Source organism: Marmota flaviventris, chromosome 1, assembly GCF_047511675.1.
Source record: "Marmota flaviventris isolate mMarFla1 chromosome 1, mMarFla1.hap1, whole genome shotgun sequence".
Taxonomy (NCBI): Eukaryota; Metazoa; Chordata; class Mammalia; order Rodentia; family Sciuridae; genus Marmota; species Marmota flaviventris.
This window is the reverse complement of record NC_092498.1, coordinates 164,596,035-164,614,073: the sequence shown is the minus strand read 5'-3', so window position 1 is coordinate 164,614,073 and position 18,039 is coordinate 164,596,035. Positions and strand designations below refer to the sequence as shown.

The 18,039-nt window shown below is 47.5% G+C and overlaps 1 protein-coding gene across 2 annotated transcripts in view; it reads right to left on the bottom strand.

Annotated features, from left to right (window-relative positions):
- The window catches only part of Sh3bp5 (SH3 domain binding protein 5), a 71,121-nt gene that overhangs the window by 16,463 nt on the left and 36,619 nt on the right, over positions 1 to 18,039 (bottom strand). Inside the window, exon 1 of one of the 2 annotated variants that reach the window (XM_027947824.3) lies at positions 331 to 561. The exons of the other annotated variant lie outside the window; for it this stretch is intronic. The gene's annotated coding sequence lies outside the window, so the exon portion shown is untranslated. Of the gene's footprint in view, positions 1 to 330; positions 562 to 18,039 lie in introns of those variants that run through there. 2 annotated transcript variants of the gene reach the window in all.

Genomic DNA, 18,039 nt, shown 5'->3' with positions numbered 1-18,039 from the left:
TATTTGTTTTTTTATTTCTAGGAAATCTTAGAATTCCCATTCAGCTCCACTTAAGAGTAGACTCTCCTCCCCCAGTTCTCCTGCTTGCATATAAAGAAAAGGGACACCCTCATGGGGACCTTCTGAAACAGCTGCTATACCTCAGCCCGCACTTCTTCACATCCTTGCCACACCAAATAAGGGAACCACACCTCCTACGTAGAAGGGGACAGGAAGCCCATTTGATGTGGCCTTTTAAAACACGCTCTCTGGCAAATTCCCAACAAGTTTCTGAAGTTTCTGCAAGATTCGTTCTCTCCTGTACTGTAACATCACAAGAAGCACACCAACCTTGTCATGTCACTTATCACAGTCCAACGAAGGGCAGGGCTCAGTCTATATGCAACCCAGACACCAGGTGGCATGTCTCCATCAGTTGTCCACTTACTGGTCCATTCATTCAAGTTGACGCTGGGCGTCTGGTCCACACCCACTGCCTGTTCCCTCAAGTTCCTTGGGAGCAGAGGCTTCGAGGATCAGGATAAGGTGATGTGCCCCTGTGACTAATTTGCAGCTAATGAGGCGGCAATGAACATGGAGTGGACCTGCAGGAGGGATCCTGTCACAGATTAAATGTTTGTGTCCCCTACCATATCTACACGTAGAAGCCCCAGCCCCCAATTTCACTGTCTTGGGAGGTGAAGGAAGTAGTTAGGGTTAGATGTGGTCATGACCGTGAAGCCCTCGTGACAGGGTTAGTACCATCATAAGAAAAGAACTGGGACTCCTTCACTGACAGGGACCAAGAAAGGGGATGTGAGAACACAAGGCAAAGGCGGCCTTCTACAAGCCTGGAGAGAACCCACACCAGACAGTGAAGTTGCTGGTACCTTCGTCTTGGAACTCGCCAACCTCCAGAATTAACAGTCAGAACGAAATGTCTACACACCCAGGCTACGGTACTGTTTTACAGCAGTCTGAGCAGACTAAGACAGCTACGGGTATCAAAAGGGCACTGCTACTGGACGCAGTGGCACATACCTCTAATCTCGGTGGCTCAGGAGGCTGAGGCAGGAGGATCACAAATTCAAAGGCAGCCTCAGCAACTCAGCAAGACCCTGTCCCTAAATAAAATATAAAAAGGGCTGGGGATGTGCTCGGTGGGTTGAGTGCCTCTGAGTTTAATTCCCCATTTAAAAAAAAAAAAAAAAAGGCATTGCTTTAACAAATACCTAAAAATGTAGAAAAAGCTTTAAACTAGGAAGTTTTGAGGTACCTGCTAGAGATCACATTTCCCTTTTTTTGAGGTGGGGATTGAACACAGGGGCACTGAATCACTGAGACACATCTCCAACCACACCACACTACTCCCTTTAAAAAAAAATTTTTACTTAGAGACAGGGTGTCTCACTAAATTGCTTAGGGCCTTGCTAAGTTGCTGAGGCTGGCTTTGAACTGGTGATTCTGCTGCCACAGCCTCCTGAGCCACTGGGATTATAGGTTGTGTGCCACTGCAACCAGCCAGATCATATTTCATCATTTTTCTTTTTCTTCTTTTTGTAGTACTGAGGATTGAACCCAAGAGTGCTCTACTACCAAGCAACTCCCCCGGCCCTTTTAATTTTTTTTTTTTTTAATTCTGACAGAGTCTCATTAAGTTGCTCAAGCTGGCCTCAAACTTATGGTCCTCCTGCTTCAGCCTCTGAGCAGCTGGGATCACAGGTATGCACGACTGTCCCTGGCCCAGAAAAATACATTTCTAAAACCACACACACAAGGAAAGCACCAGGCAGGAGCCCCGGAGGAGGGGGAGTACCCTATTGCTCGTCACTAGCAGAACAGTCCATCCAACATTTATTAAGTCCCTCTGGAGGCTCAGCTCTGGAAGGGCTAAACCCACATCTAAACAAGGGACTCCAATTCAGTTCACTAGGAACCCTAAAACAAGGCCAGCCTTGACAAGACACAGAGGTGTAAAATACCAAGGGAATATAAGGAAGGGAGAAAGTATGTGAAAGGCCTCATAGGGAAGGCTCCTCAGGGGAGAAGGGGTCAGCCATCAGGCCAGGCCACATCCCAGAGTTTCCACACGCAGGCTGCTTTCCAGTGTCATCATGGGACCTGTGACCTCCAGAGTCAGAAGCAAATTTAGCACTCCCAGAGAGCACTGGCTATTTAGTGCTCACACCAGACATGAAAGAGGACGCCCAGAAGTCTTTGGCACCTCCAATCCAGTTTAACCTTCAGACCCTCACAGAGGACCCAGGCCCTGGTTTTAGTGCGTAATTGGAATAAGGACCGTCACCCACAGGCTCCCTCACGTGAACAAGTGGCACGATGATTCACGCCCAAAGGACAAAGGCAGGAGGGGAGCCCGGCTTATAATAGAACCGAGGAGGAAAATGCTCGCAGGGCTCGGGTCTGAGCTGTAGGATGCAACCCGGGGAAATGTTAACTACCTTCCTGACTCATAGATCCTGACAGCTTTCAGGGAAACAGCTCCACGGGGAGAATTTTAAAAGGCTGCTCATGAATGGACGCGATAAGTGACCTTCATTATGCGCTGTCCCAAGCATGACCGGGAAGCACTTGGAAATGCACAGGCGTCCCACAAAGTGTCATCAGCAAAGAGGGCTGCCTTTGTCCAGTGAGAAGGGAGACGGGCTGCAGTCATGACCGTGACTCACGTCCACACCAGCCCAGAACTGCTCTCAGAACAAGAGCATCCAAATATTTGCGCCGTGACTGTGACAGAGGTGGAAGGGAGTTGACAGACTTCCCAGGTTAAGTTCCTCGTTTTTTGTTTAGAGACACCTAGTTGCTTAGGGCCTCACTAGGTTGCTGAGGCTGGCTTTGAACTCACGATCCTCCTGCCTCAGCCTCCTGAGCTTCTGGGATTACAGGCGTGAGCCACCATGCCTGGTGAGCCCCTCATTTTCCTAAGGAGAGCCCAGAGTTGCAAGGGAACTTGCCGATACCACATGGCTCTCACGGCCAGCCAGAGCCAGGAACCCAGAGCCCCAACTGCTGGTCTGCGGTTATTTCTGCTGGGTAGTTCTGACACTTGACTAACGTTACCACTGGTGAGTCTACCTGTCAGCAAGGAGATCAGCAGAGGGGCTGAGGATGGGAACACAGACCACACATGACTTGCCACCTCCTAGATGGGGTTCCTGTCCTCACACAGATCTCACGAGCACACCAGCCAGTCAGCTCTGAAAACTGGAAAGGAGCGGGCAAGGTGGTGCACACTTGTAAACCCAGTGGCTTGGGAGGCTGAGGCAGGAAGATCACGGGTTCAAAGCCAGCCTCAGGAACTTGGTGAAGCCCTAAGCAACTCAGCAAGACCTCATCTCTAAATAAGTATGAAAAAGGGCTGGAGATGTGGCTCAGTGGTTAAACGCCCCTAGATTCAATCCCTGGTACCAAAAAAAGAAAAAAGAAAAGTGAGAGACTTCCAGAATCCTTGGATGCTGGAGCAGACTTGGGAGGAGTGGTGTGTGGGGGGGGGGGGGGGCTTAAGGGCTTTCAAGCATGAGGCCAGCAGGGACCTTAGTGGGCAGTAAGCACTACAGAGGGAGGAGAGGGAGGAACTGGCTTCTCCTTCTCCTGAGTGCCTGGGCTGGGATGAACCAGCTGCCCCAAGACCAGAAAAAGGTCCAGGGGCTTTCTGTCCCTGTTTTTGTGTTTCAATATGATACAATTCTGTGCTTGCCTCTCTATGGAGGAGGTTGTACACAGGGCTGGAACGAATCCTCCCCCAGCCAGAAGTTCATGAAGAACTCTCAGATCTCTTTCCAACCTATCTGAGGAAGATCAAACCGCTTTGAAATCATGTTCCAAACCCCCTGTGAGCCTCTGCATCAAAGTGGAAAAAGAGAAGACATCTTTTGTCAATTTTACTAAAGCTGTGATTTCTACCTATTTTCTGGGGAATCCTAGGGATCAGCTGTTGATAGACTGCCCTGAGTCTTTTCATCTTGGAAAGTTCCTCCTATTCCCCTTTCAAACTTCTTTGAAAGGTTAAGTGGCAAGCAGCCAGAGATGGGTACTAGCCATTTCTGGTACATTTTGCGCCTGAGGTCATTTTGGATAAAAACATGATAATCAGAATCATCCCCAGCCAAGCCTGTTGGTGTGATCCCAACAACTCAGGGAGCTGAAGCAAAGAGGACTGCAGATGCGAGGACAGCCTCAGCCATTTAAATCCTGTCTCACAATTTTAAAAAAGGGTATGGACGCATCGGCTCGTGCCTGTAATCCCAGTTTCCATTCAAAATCATTTCGTATGGAGAATTCCATTAAGTTCATTTGATTCCTTGATTTTAACAGCCGGTGTCCCTAATTTTTTCACTTTTATTATTTAGTCAAATTTACTAGGAACAATCCATTTCTACTTCAAAATGGCAGATTTGATCTAGTGATTAGTTTCATCCATATCACACTTTACTAACTTATATCAGTGGCTTTCCACTATTTCCATCTAACTACGTTTTCCTGGATCTATTGCCACTGTTCTGTCTTGCAGTACTGGGGACAGAAACCAGTGCCTTATGTGTGCTAGGCAAGTGCATTTTTTTTTTTTTTTTTTGGTAGCAGGGATTGAACCCAGGGGCACTTAACCACTCAACCTCCTGGGTCGCTGATATTACAGGAGTGTGCCACCACACCCAGCCGGCAAGTGCACTCTAAAATTTTTTTTTCCTTCTATTTTCCTTCAAAGCTGGAATTGAATAAAACCTATTTTCCTGCCAGTTTGATCCTGAATATATCTGGAACAGCAAGTGTTTACAGCCTCACTTCCCCCATATTAGTGCCACTGGCTAACACCACCACTCAACTGTACCCCAACTCAGTGCTTTATAGATATGAAACTTCAACTTATCTGGGCATCAATTCTACTCAGACTCAAAGGTTACCACATACAGTCTGACCCATTACTACACTGTAGATTATTTCCAACAATGTATTATAAAATATATATGTGTGGGGGGAGGGGCATGGTGGTGCACACCTGTAATCCCAGCAGCTCAGGAGGCTAAAGCAGGAGGATCACAAGTTTAAAGCCAGCCTCAGCAATTTAGCAAGCCCCTAAGCAACTCAGTGAGACCCTATCTCCAAATAAAATGTAAAAAGGGCTGGGGATGTGGTTCAGGGGTTAAGTGCTCCTGGGTTCAATTCCTAGTACCAAAAACAAACAAAATTATATATATATATGTGTATGTGTGTGTGTGTGTGTGTGTGTGTGTGTGTGTGTGTGTATCTACATATGCTACAAACTAAATAAAAGATCTTTGGTCTGAATTCATCCTTAGAGAAATATGAGGAAACAGTGATTTGAATAGCCACAGGGCCAGCAGCCTTATCAGTGGATGGCCACACAGCTGTTAATATATCATCTGTCCAAGGGGCTCCAGGGGGTTAGAAAAACAAAGGTCAAACAGTTTTGCTCTGTCCTGGGGTTAAAGATGAATTACTTAAAAGTAAAAATTAAACAGCTATTACTTGCTTCAAAACATAGTTACAAATGAGAACAAAGAGCTGGGAGTGGGAGATGCGTGCTGAGGAAATAAGATCAGCTAGTGGTTCACTGGAGAAGGTGAATGATTCACAGGGGCCCACTATATTCTTTTCTCTACTTGTATATATTGAATTTTTTTTTTTTTTGGTAGGGGCGTTTCCAGGGATTGAATCCAAGGACATTTGACCACTGAGCCTCATTCCCAGCCCTTTTTTGTATTTTATTTTGAGGTCTCACTGAGTTGCTTAGCACCTCACTGAGTCACTGAGGCTGGCTTTGAAGTTGCAATCCTCCTGCCTCAGCCTCCTGAGCTGCTTGGATATATTTGAAATTTCTGACCCAGTTTCTGCAGAATGATCCCAATTCCTGAGTCACCTAGGGTCTCAGACTGGCCAGAGTTTTTGATTCAAAGGCTTCAGCTGGGGACACTGGGGAGGGTCACCCAGCATTGAGTCCACCTCTGTTCATCTTCCTTCAGTGCTGGGCATGAGCCTGCAACTTGACTCTGAACACAGAATGTGCATCCAAACCGTGCAAAAGGGCCTCCTATTCCACTCGGGCAGCATTTGTCCCTTTGCATCAGGTTGGCACCATTTATGGCCCTACAGAGTCCTCCTAACTCATATAACTTACCAGCAGGAAGGGATCCCTAGCCTTGGGTATTCCAGGACACAGAATGCTACTTAGCCCAATCAGCTTGTGGAAGCTGGTCAGCCAGCTCATTCCCAGGATTCCTTCCCACATTTCTATCCCCTTCACCATGACTGGCAACTTAAATGGTTTGCCAGCCATGCAGAGTGGGTCCTCCGAGAGTAATGCATCCCAAATCAAATCCTTCAGGGACATAACAGATGCTGTGCTCTTCCTGCCCACCCTTGGCAGAAGGGTGCACCCACATTCTTTCCTGGGCTTCTTGCTCATACTGTCTGAACTGGAGCGGTATCCACCTGCTGAACTACAGACTGGCAACTGGGTGCCATGGCACACGCCTGTAATCACAGCGGCTCCAGAGGCTGAGGCAGGACGATCATGAGTTCAAAGCTAGCCTCAGTAACCTAGTGAGGCCCTAAGCAACTCAGTGAAACCCTGTCTCTAAATTAAATACAAAAAAGGGCTGGGATGTGGCTCAGTGGTTGAGTGGCCCTGGGTTCAAACCCTGTTACCAAAAAAAAAAAGAACTATAGGCTGACAAGAGTCAGAGGCCAGGCCAGGCAGGAGGCACCAGCCAGTTCCAAGATCCAGATGTCCCAATAGCTCTCCAGGGAGGCACCACCATACACAGACCCCTGGCCCACAGAACCAAACCACAGTGTCTCTAAGAGCAAGGAGTCAGAAATGATACAGACCAACCATTTCTTCTTATAGATTAAAATTCAAGAGTCCAATAAGTCAAATGGCCTGTTCAAAGGGACAAGACTATATATTCTACCAACCCCAATCCAGGTGACCTTCCCTTCTCCCATGTCAGCCACACATACATTCCCTCTGCCCCACAACGCACATGCCACATACCCTGCCTCCAAGTTGTTCAAAAGTGCACTAAATCAGAGTTCCTGTGCTACGGTGGGTTCCCCATGGCCAGCAAGGCTATTTGTACCTCCCTGCCCTTCTGCATCGGCCTCAGCCTCCTGCACTCAGTCCACACATCTGCAACTCCTCATCTCAAGGTCTAAAAGACACACACACACACCTGTCAAGAGAGCCATTGCACCGGGCACTGTGGTGCACGTATGTAATCCCAGTGGCTCAGGAGGCTGAGGCAGGAGGATGGTTGAGTTCAAAGCCAGCTGCAGAAACTTAGTGAGACCCGTCTCTAAAAAAAAAATAACAAAAAAGGACTGGGGATGTGACTCGGGTTAAGTGGCCCTAGGTTCAATTCCTGGTATTAAAAAAAAAAAGAGCCATTTCACCCTTCTACTGGGATCATAATATTAATATATTAATATGAACAGGCATAATAAGCCTGATCATCATCAGCTGACGGGAGTGACAGTGATGCTTTAAACCACAGGGCAGGGAAGAACTGGGAGGAGTCCATGTGCTCTGTAATTATGCCATATGACAGTCCTTTGTAGCTAATTTGTAGGTGCTGGTCTTTGACCGGAAGGATGAAGCACAGGAGCAGAGAGACAGGTGGATATGGAACTGGGATGCTGGGCCTGGGAGTAGTGTCTGACTGAGGTATCAGATGCCCTCTGCAAAGCTTTGATCCTGAACCCTCCCCTCCCTCCCCTCCAGCAGAGGAGGAGCCAGGTGGCCAGCTGCTCCCCGTGTCCTTGTTTTGCAGAGCTACCCATACTTCCCATCAATGCCACATGGGCAAATAGGCCCCTGTGGCTCTCTAATCTCCAGGGACCCCAGCTCTCACCGCACCAGAATGCTAACAAAAGACACATTCCAATGTCTTGCACAGAACTGGCATTGATCGGCCAGGACAATCGGGCCACTATGAGACCGCAAACTGTCCAGAGAACCGGGAGGCACAGGGCACATTCCTGGCACCAACAATGACCATTGTTTTGGGCCTACAACCTTGAATAAGTCACTGAACTTCCTGGATCAGAATGCCAAGGCCTCTGATAACACCCAGGAAGCCTTAGTTACAGTACTGAGAATACATGGTCCCCACCAGGGCGCACAGTACGGCACTCTGTAAAGCAGTGTCTGCCTGAGACAGGAGCAGGTGGGAGTCAGCAGGATGGGGCACCAAAGGGCTATTTTGTTATCTTCCTTATTATTGTACCTTTGCAATTTTTTCCATTAGAAGTTCATAAAATTGTTTTTTGATACAAATTTAAAACTTGTTTCTTAGTCAAGAATTGCTCTGCTATTTACCTACCACACAGTTCTTTCTTTAAACTCAAAAAACTATGTTGCTGGGTGCAGCACCAGCCTAATGAAGGAAGGGGGTGGTCCACACTACTTATCAAACCAAAAATAACCGTGGTAGCCCGGCATTATGGTGCATGCCTGTGATCCTAGCAGCTCGGGAGGCTGACGCAGGAGGATCTCAGGTTCAAAGCCAGCCTCAGCAACTTAGTGAGGCCCTACGAAACTCAACAAGACCCTGTCTCTAAATAAAATACAAAAGGAGCTGGAGATGTGACTCAGTGGTTAAGTGGCCCTGGGTTCAATCCCAAGTACCAAAAAAAAAGAACTATTAGGTGCAAGGATGTGATCTTTATTTTTTATGTAATGCTGAGGATCAAATCCACGGCCTTGCATGTACTAGGCGAGCGCTTTACCGCTGAGCCACAGTCCCAGCCCTGAAGATGTGATCTTTTAAAGGTTCTTCTGTTAGAGAAATAACTATTTAGGGTTGAAATGATATGGTATCTGTGAACAACTTTAAATAGCCAAGAAAGCCAGCCACAGCAGGTGAGGAGATGGGACGTGACCAGCAAGATGTTCTCAGCTGTTGGGGGGTGCTGGCGATGATACGTAGGGGTTCATTCATTATTCTCGTGACTTTCATGTAGACTTGAGGAATTCCATCAGAGGAAGCGGTCAAAAGTGTGGAAGCCTTTGGTTCAGTGGATGCTCTTGCTATATCCCTGCTATACAACCAAATTCAAGAAACTGCTACTCAAAAAACTGGGAAACCAAAAAAAAAGGGGGGGGGGCACATTTTAAAATAACAAATGAATCAAAGAAACCAAAAAACAATGAGGATGCCTGTGAGACTGGCAATGAGAGAACACAAGAATCAACTGTTGCCTGGGTAAGACAAGAGAGCCCAAAACCAAAGTGCAGGCGCTGGGGTGAGCCCGCCCCTCCCTGCACCCCACTTCCACTGCCCTGGTGGAAGGAGCATAAAAGGAGCCAGGGCAGGGTGTTTATTATACTCCCTCTGTGTTACCAGCCTGTAGTCCTGCTGGTAAGTACTACTGGGCCCGGTTTCACACCCAAGGAAAGAGGGTAAGGCCCAAGGGCACATGGAAACACAGGAAGGAGCCTGGCACTGAGATCCAGGCCTCCTGGCTCTGACCACTGTAGAGAAAAAGTACAAACATGGACCCACACATGTCACTCCACTTCACCATTGGTTGAGACTTATGATACTGATGACAGAAAAGCCACACTCAGTGGTCACGTGATCCTGGGTTCCATCCCTGGTAACAAAACAAAAGCCATAGCTGGGCACAGTGGGCAGGAATATAATCCCAGGGGCTTGGGAGGCTGAGACGGGAGGATCTCAAATTTAGGGCCTGCCTCAGCAATTTGGTGAGGCCTTAAGCAACTTAGTGAGACCCTGTCTCAAAAAATAAAATAAAATGGGCTGGGGATGTGGCTCAATGGTTAAGCACCCCTGGGTTCAATCCCCAGTACCAAAAACAAAACACAGAACCCATTGGGCCACCCTTAGATCAATGAGTTCCGCACCCGCACCTGCACCTCCCCTTTGCCTAGGGCTCTGGCCAAGACTGTTCAATCCCTTCCCACCCCCAAGTGTAACAAATGAGTCCTAAAGAAACCTCAGCAGATGGGCCCAGCATCAGTTCTTAGCTGGATTATTATTAAAGCTTTGTAACTGGTCTCCCTCTTGCAATCTCACATGGCCAACATGGGTGTGAAACTGGGATCAGAAGGACTTACCAGCACGACTACAGGCCAGACTCCCTGTGTGAGCACCTGGCACATGGCGGGGAGCTAATACCCTGCCCTGGCTTCTTTTATCCTCCCCCAACAATTTAAACACCACATGGGTATGAATTCAGTCCCACATAATTGCATGGAGGATAGCTGGTAATCTTTCTAATGGGCATATCTGGTGGTATGGCTCACCCACCTATCAATCAACACTGCCCACAACAAAAAGAGGGCACAACACAGATTCTCACTCCTTCTATACTCGGAGAGGCCCACGACTCACTTCTGGCTCTTACACATACCCTGTCCCCTCCTCCCCACCTAGGGGACTCCTACTCTTCATTCTTTTTTTTTTTTTTTTTTTTTTTTGGTTTTGGGGACTGAACCCAGGGGCACTTAACCACTGAGACACATCCCCAGACCTTTTTATTTTGAGACAGGGTCTTAGTTGCTTAGGGTCTTGCTAACTTACTGAGGCTGGCTTGAGCTTGTGATCCTCCTGCCTCAGCCTCCCTAGCTGCTGGGATAACGGGCACGCACCACCACACCCAGCTCCTACTGATTCTTCAAAACCCATTTTGCATGTCCCATTTTCTGTGCATTCTTGTTCTGTGCATGCTGAACTCATGTCAAATAATCATATCTTCTTTCTTCTGACACTTAAAAAAAAAAAAAAGCTCTTGGCCTCCCTCAGCCTCCTTTTCATAGTCAACAGTCCTGTTCTTCCGGGCTTACTGGTTTCCCTTCCTTTTGAACTCCTAACTGTATTACTCAGCTTTGCATCGCTGTGACCAAAATACCTGACGAGAACAATTTAGAGAAGGGAAAGTTTATTTTGACTCACAGTTTCAGAGATTGAGTGCATGGTGAGCTGACTCCACTGCTCCTGGCTCAAGGTGAGGCAGCACATCATGGCATCAGGGCGTGGTGGAGGAGTGCGGCTCTGTTCATGATGGCCAGAAAGTGGAGGGGGGGTGAAGCCCTCCAGGACACACCTCCAGTGACCCACGTGCCATCAGCCACACCCCACCTGCCTCCAGATACCACCCAGCCAGTCCATTCAAACTAGGAGGGAATGACTGGGTCACAGCTCTCACCATCCAATTATTTTACCTCCAAAACTCCTGCATCAACACCAGAGTTTTGGGGAGACACCTCATATCCACACCATTAAGGCCCACTGAGCTTTGATTTCCCAGCATCGGATAGATAATTCATTCAAAGGTAGACTGCACTGCCCGACAGCAGCTGAGCACATGAACTTGCAGAGCAAGAGCTTTGTAAGAGCATGAAGGGCATCATCACCACATACCAGAGACCAACTCCTGTCCCTCCAAAGCCAGTCTCCCAGGTACTATTTTTTCCTCTTTTTAAATTTGTTGTTTAGACATACATGATCAAGTGTATTTTGACATATCATACAAGCATGGAGTATAACTTAATCTAATCAGAATCCCATTCTTGCAGTTGGACATGATGTGGAGTTTCACTGGTCGTGTATTCACATATGGTGAACATAGGAAAGTTATGTCTCATTCATTCCACTGTCTTTCCTATTCCTATCCCTCCTCCCTTCCCTTCCTTCCCCTTTGTCTAATCCGATGAATTTCTATTCTCCCCACCCACCACCCCCTTTTTGTGTGTTAACTAACATCCACATATCAGAGGGAACACTTAGCCTTTGGTTTGGGGGGATTAGCTTATTTCACTTAGCATGATAGTCTCTAGTTCCATCCATTTACTGGCAAATGCCATAATTTCATTCTTCTTTATGGCTGAGTAATACTCCATTGTGTACATGTACCACATTTTCTGTATCCATTCATCTGTTGAAGGGCACCTAGGTTGGCTCCACAGCTTAGCTATTGTGAGTTGAGCTGCTATAAACATTGATGTGGCTGCATCACTGTAGTATGCTCACTTTAGGCCCTTTGGGTATAGACTGAGGACAGGGATAACTGGGTCTTCCTCCTGTCAGCACCTCAAACACCTTGGGAGTTCCCTGGCTTCACCTCTATGGGACTGCCATCAAGCAGAGGCCAGTTTTCCCTTCCAGGTACTTTCATTATGTCCTCTATCTCTACCCATTACCCAGGTCTAGAAGGAATAATCCCTACTCCTATGTGCTGTTTTTCTAAGGAAGGTCATGATCATACTCTGTTGACATAAAACTGATTGCTGAGCTCCATGAACCACCACCACCATTCCCAAGACGACAGTGACCCCAAATTTCCTCAAATCACTCAGACCACTAAAAAACAGATCTAAGGTCATGAAGACAACCAGTCACTAAGAGGCATCATTCAACTTGTCACCAGGAGGTTAACTCCTGGATTCAGAGGAAAGAGGCAGCTGGGACAGGTTCAAATGTCCATCTGTCCTCACTACCAGCCCATGGGATGTCCTCATGCCACACGCCTGAGCCGATCCAGGGCCCCACTCACCTCCACTGGGAGTCTGCTTTCCAACAGGACTGAAATAAGGAGGTTCAAAGTCATTAACATTCCTCGGGCCTGAGACAAGACATTTTCAAAACAACAGAAGAGAGTAACAGTGGGTGTGGCCCCTTTCCTGCCAGGTCAGCATCTACCAAAGAAAGCCTCTAAACATGGGGGCCTCTCTATGTTGGCCAGGACTGACTGGTCTCCCTCCTGCCAGCACCTCAAACACCTTGGGAGTTCCCTGGCTTCAATTCTAGGGGACTGCCCTCAGCAGAGGCAGAGGACACACCCGTTCTAAACAAAGGGACCTACATTAACACCAACTCCTTGCAACCTGGAAGCTCCGAGTGTTCTTCCTACTGGGAGAGACCCAGGCCGGGGATGAGGGGGAGATAAGGAGCAGAAGAAACAGGACCAACTCAAACCCAGGAAAACCAACATGTGCTCAATGACCAGACCCTCCTGGTCAGTCCCCAGACCCAAGACTCTGGAGGCCAAAGTGCTGTAGCACCTTCAGGCATTTGTGATTTTTTTTCCTTCCCTCCCATGGCTCACACAAGTAGATAAATGTCTCCGCATACATTGATCCTTGGAAATAGCCATTAGCCGTGATGCAAAAACTAACCTGAAGCTGGGAGTGATGGCGCATGCCTGTAATCCCAGCAGCTCAGGAGGCCGGGAGATTGTGAGTTCAAAGCTAGCCTCAGCAACTCAGCAAGGCCCTGAGCAACTCAGTGAGATCCTATTTCTAAACAAAATATTTTTATAAAAGAGCAGAGGGTATGGCTCAGTGGTTAAGTGCCCCTGGGTTCAATCCCTGGTATCCCCTACCCCCAAACTAACCCAAAACAATAACTCACCTGAAAATCCCCGATGTACTAAGTCATGGCATGTAACCGCCTTTGTGTCAAGATCTGGCTAGTTCCCTCCACTCTACCTCACCTCCTGCAAGCTGAATGCTGCATAATCCAGGCGTGGAGGAAATTTTGCCCTCTGTGAATTTACAGGACTAAATTCCTCTACTCGTTTTAGCAGCATGCCATATCATAAGATAGTGTATGTGAAAAAAAAACACTGCAAACTCCCCCACACTATAAACATACCCACTGCACATCTCTCAACAAGTCTGCAAACTCCTTGGTACTGTGAGTCCCCACCAACAGGATATTGGGGAATCTAAGTTTTTTTTGTTGTTGTTGTTTTTTTTTTTTTTTTTTTGCAGTGCTGGGGATTAAATCCAGGGCCTCATACATGCCAGGCAAGCACTCTACCACTGATCCACACCTCCAGTTCCGGAATCTGCACTTAGACAGGTGCCTTTCCTACTCCTTCATCCTCCAGAGACACCAGCTCCTCTACTCCCATCTTCTCCAGCTCTTACACTTCGGGGTGGGGTGGGGCAGGCATGCGCCACCATGCCTAGCTCCGGCTTAAGGTTGAGTATCCCTTATCTGAAATGCTTGGAACCAGAAGTGTTTCTGATCTTAGAGTTTTCTTTTTGTTTTTTGTTTTATAATATTTGCATAGACTTTACTGGTTAAACATCTTTAATCCCAAATCCCAAAATCCAAGACTTTCTGAGTAACAACCTGACAATATGCAAACACATCTGTTTCTGTCAGCTATGCTCAAACCTGCACCACCCACAAGAGGAGCTCCAAAAGAGCCCAAGGTTGAACCGGGCTCGTTGGTGTACACCTGTGCTCCCCCGTGATTTGGAAGGTTGAGGCAGGAGGATTGCAAGTTCAAAGTCAGCCTCAGCAATCTAGCAAGGCCCTAAGCAACTCAGCAAGACCCTGTCTCTAAATAAAATATAAAATGGGCTGGGATGTGGCTCAGTGGTTCAGCACCCCTGGGTTCAATCCCCAGTACCAAAAAAATAAAAAAATAAATAAATAAATAAAATAAAATAAAAACAAGGTTGAGGGACACAGATCACTGAAGAAATGTGTGGACAAGACAAGAATAACCTTGTGATGGGGTCAGGGCAGCATCTATGCCTCCCGCCTGGGGAGGTTAGGCCAGCATGAACTCTGCGAGCCAGAACTCTGCGACTCCTAGCAGATTACCCCCTTCCCACCTGGTATCAGCAAGCAGAGCAGGTCTGAGGAGCTGGGGACTTTTCCCCTAAAGGGTTAGAAACAAATCACAGGCAGTAGAAGCTGGTGGCAGTGGCTCATATCTATAATCCCAGTGACTGGGGAGCTGAGGCAGGAGGGTCCCATGTTTGAGGCCTCAGCAACTTAGGAAGACCCTGTCTCAAGTAAAAAGGACTGGGGATTCAGCTCGGTGGTAAAGCACCCCTGGGTTTAATGCCTCCACCCCCAAAATCCCAGGCAACAGAATGAAGAAAAAGAATAAGGTATCATACAGAAGAACCCCAATGTCTCTGAGCCGAGATGATTATGCCTCTGGCCTTTCTAACTCTTCTCAATTGCAAGGTACCCTTCTTACTGCAAGCACCTTTACCCAGCATGCACCAGGCATTAGGAAACTGCAGGAAGGGTAAGATGCGAGTTCTTCACTCAAGGAGTTCATGCTCTGGACCAAGGTTGTGTTGTGTTGTTTTTTGGTACTGAGGATTGACCCCCGGGGCACTTAATCCCTGAACCACATATCCCTGGGTCCTTTTTATTTATTCTTTTATTTTTTTATTTTTATTTTTTTTAAACATTTTTAAATTGTAGGTAGACACAATACCTTTATTTCATTTATTTATTTTTATGTGGTGCGGAGGATTGAACCCAGGGCCTCACACATGCCAGACAAGTGTGCTACCACCGAGCCACAACCCCAGCCCCTTATTCTTTTATTTTTGAGAAGAGGTTTCACTAAGTCACTTCGAGCCTCAGCAGCTTAGTAAGGCCCTAAGTAACTTAGATTTAGATTTGAACTTGTGATCCTCCTGCCTCAGCCTCCCAAGCTGCCGGGGATTTCAGTCGTGTACCATTGTGCCCGGCTCAGGGAAGGGTTTTTAATCCATGATTTAGAGCTACGGAAACAGATCAGGACCCCTGTGGCCAGGCCACCCATTAGCTATGTGACTGTGAACACTTTAAATAAACAGGCATGCAGTAAGCAGCCCAAAAGCGTCAGCTGTGATATAAGCAAGCACTATACGGCATGAGCTTTCACAGCACACAGGTGACATTTGAAGGAAGCTGACCCACACCTTGAAGTTTATAATTTAGGCACTCAGGTGCATATGTCTGTTTTCTGAGATCCTTAACTTTTACCAAGTTCTCAAAGAAGCAGAGCTGCATGAAAGCTTAGGAAGGAAGGGGGTGGACAGGAAGAATTCATAAAAGTTACTCCTACCTGTGCTTTCCCTTTTTGTGGGGGAGGGGCTACTGGGGCTTGAACCCCGGGGCACTTAACCACTGAGCCACATCCCCAGCCCTTTTTATATTTTATTAAGAGACAGGGTCTCACTGAGTTGCCGAGGCTAGCTTTGAACGCGTAATCCTCCTGCCTCAGCTTCCCAAGCCACTGGGATTACATACACATGCGTCACCACCCTGGGCTGTGCCTTCCTTTTAATCAGACAAAGGTCACAGCTAAGCAGCTCTCTTTGTCCATTGAACTTTTTGTAATGATGAAAATATTCTGTCCATGCAGTGTCCCCCAAATAGTAGCCATCAGCCACATGTGGCTACCGAGCACTTCAAACATGGTTAATGAGACGGAGGCACCAAATATATAATTCCATTTAATATTAATTTATATTTAAGTCACTATGTGCGACTAATGGCTACTGTTACAGAACTAGTCAGTCTGGGGAGGAAAACACTGCAGGAAGAGCCAAACATGCAGCAATGCAAAATACTCCATGATTACTCAGAAATTGTAAAAACACAGTGTTCCCAGCAAATGTGAGTACTGACAGAAGGGGGAGGGTACATGCTCAAGTACAGCACAGAGAGGCACAGATGCCAGGAGAGGAGAGGACAGACGGCAAACAGCGGCCGTGTGGTGCTCAGCTTTGGGCTCAACGCTGGGAACAGAAGAAATGAGCTGTGTTAGAAAGGAACAGAATCAACAGAACATGTATGTAGAGAGACCTAGTTTAAAGAATTGGCTCCTACCATCCCGAAGGCTGGCAAGACCCAGGAAAGAATTGATGCTACAGTTCAAGCCTAAGGTATCTCGTGAAGAAATCTCCTCTTGTGGGGGTAGGTAGGTCACTCTGTTCCATTCAGCCATCAATTGAACAGAACACACACGTTATGGAGGGCAATCTGCTTCGAGTCCACCAAGTTCAATGTCCCTATCATCCAAAAACACCCTGGCAGATCCCTAGAATAGTTTGACCACATACCTAGGTACCATGACTCAGCCAACTGGACATACTTGCTAGTTTTGAGCAAGGCTTTCAGAAGAAAGGATTTTGGCCAAATCATTCAGATGGGAGGACCGGTGCCGGGTTTCTGTTCTCGAGACTAAAGGCTCAGGGGTCACTCCAATTAAACTGGGCTAACTGGGCTGCACAAAATAACCACACAAGAGACACAAATACCTTTTTCTTTGGAGTCGCTGTGACGGCTCCTCTGACCTTAAGGGTCCGCAGAAAGAGAGAGAGCGAGAGCACGCGCTGACTCCTTTTATTGAGGAGAAGCTATTCAAATGAGGCGAGGGGTCAGGTTTCAGGGGGCTGAGTCTATCTTCATGATGTCCACTGTCAGCAGGTTGACTGACACCTGGGTAGGCCATACCCAAGGGCACAGTAAGGGGAGGGGACACACACAAGGCACTTCCATGGAAGATTCTATCCTAAACAGGGCAAGGGGTTATATTACAAAGGAACAGGTGAGCATAGCTTCACCCATGGGGCTGTAGCAAGACACCCATGCACGAGACACTGACCCTCGAACCCAAGAAGGGTGGGGAAAGCTCTGCCACATTTCTGCGACTGAGTGCCTCAGCACCCAGCCAGGGAGTGTGACCCAGGCACGTGCAAGGTTGGTCTCCCACAGACCGGGGCAAAATGGCGGCAGAAGGAGGTGAAGGGGGACCTCACAGTCCAAACGAAACATGAATACTTGCTCCAAAGATGTGGCAATGGGAAAGGAGGCAGTTAATTCGTATTTTCAAAAGAAAGTTTGAGCCAGGTGCCATGATGCATGCCTGTAATCCCAACAGCCTGGGAGGCTGAGGCAGGAGGATCCAAAGTTCAAAGGCAGGCTCAGCGAGACCCTGTCTCTAACTAGAATATTAAAAAGAGCTGGGGGTGTGGCTCAGAGGTTAAAGGTACCTGGGTTCCATCCCCAGTACGCTCCCCCCCCCCCAAAAAAAAAAAACCCAAAACTCCTGCCCCATGATGAACCTGAGTTAGTTGATCATCACGGGGCTGGAGTTAAGGGAATACTTCTAAATCAGAACTTGAAAAGTCCAAAGAGACTGTCAATCAATCACTCCAACCATTTACTTTTCAGAATAAGCTTGCTAGGTTCTATGGACAGATGTTCACATGAGGGAACGGGAGAAATAAAATCACAACTGAGGAGTGGG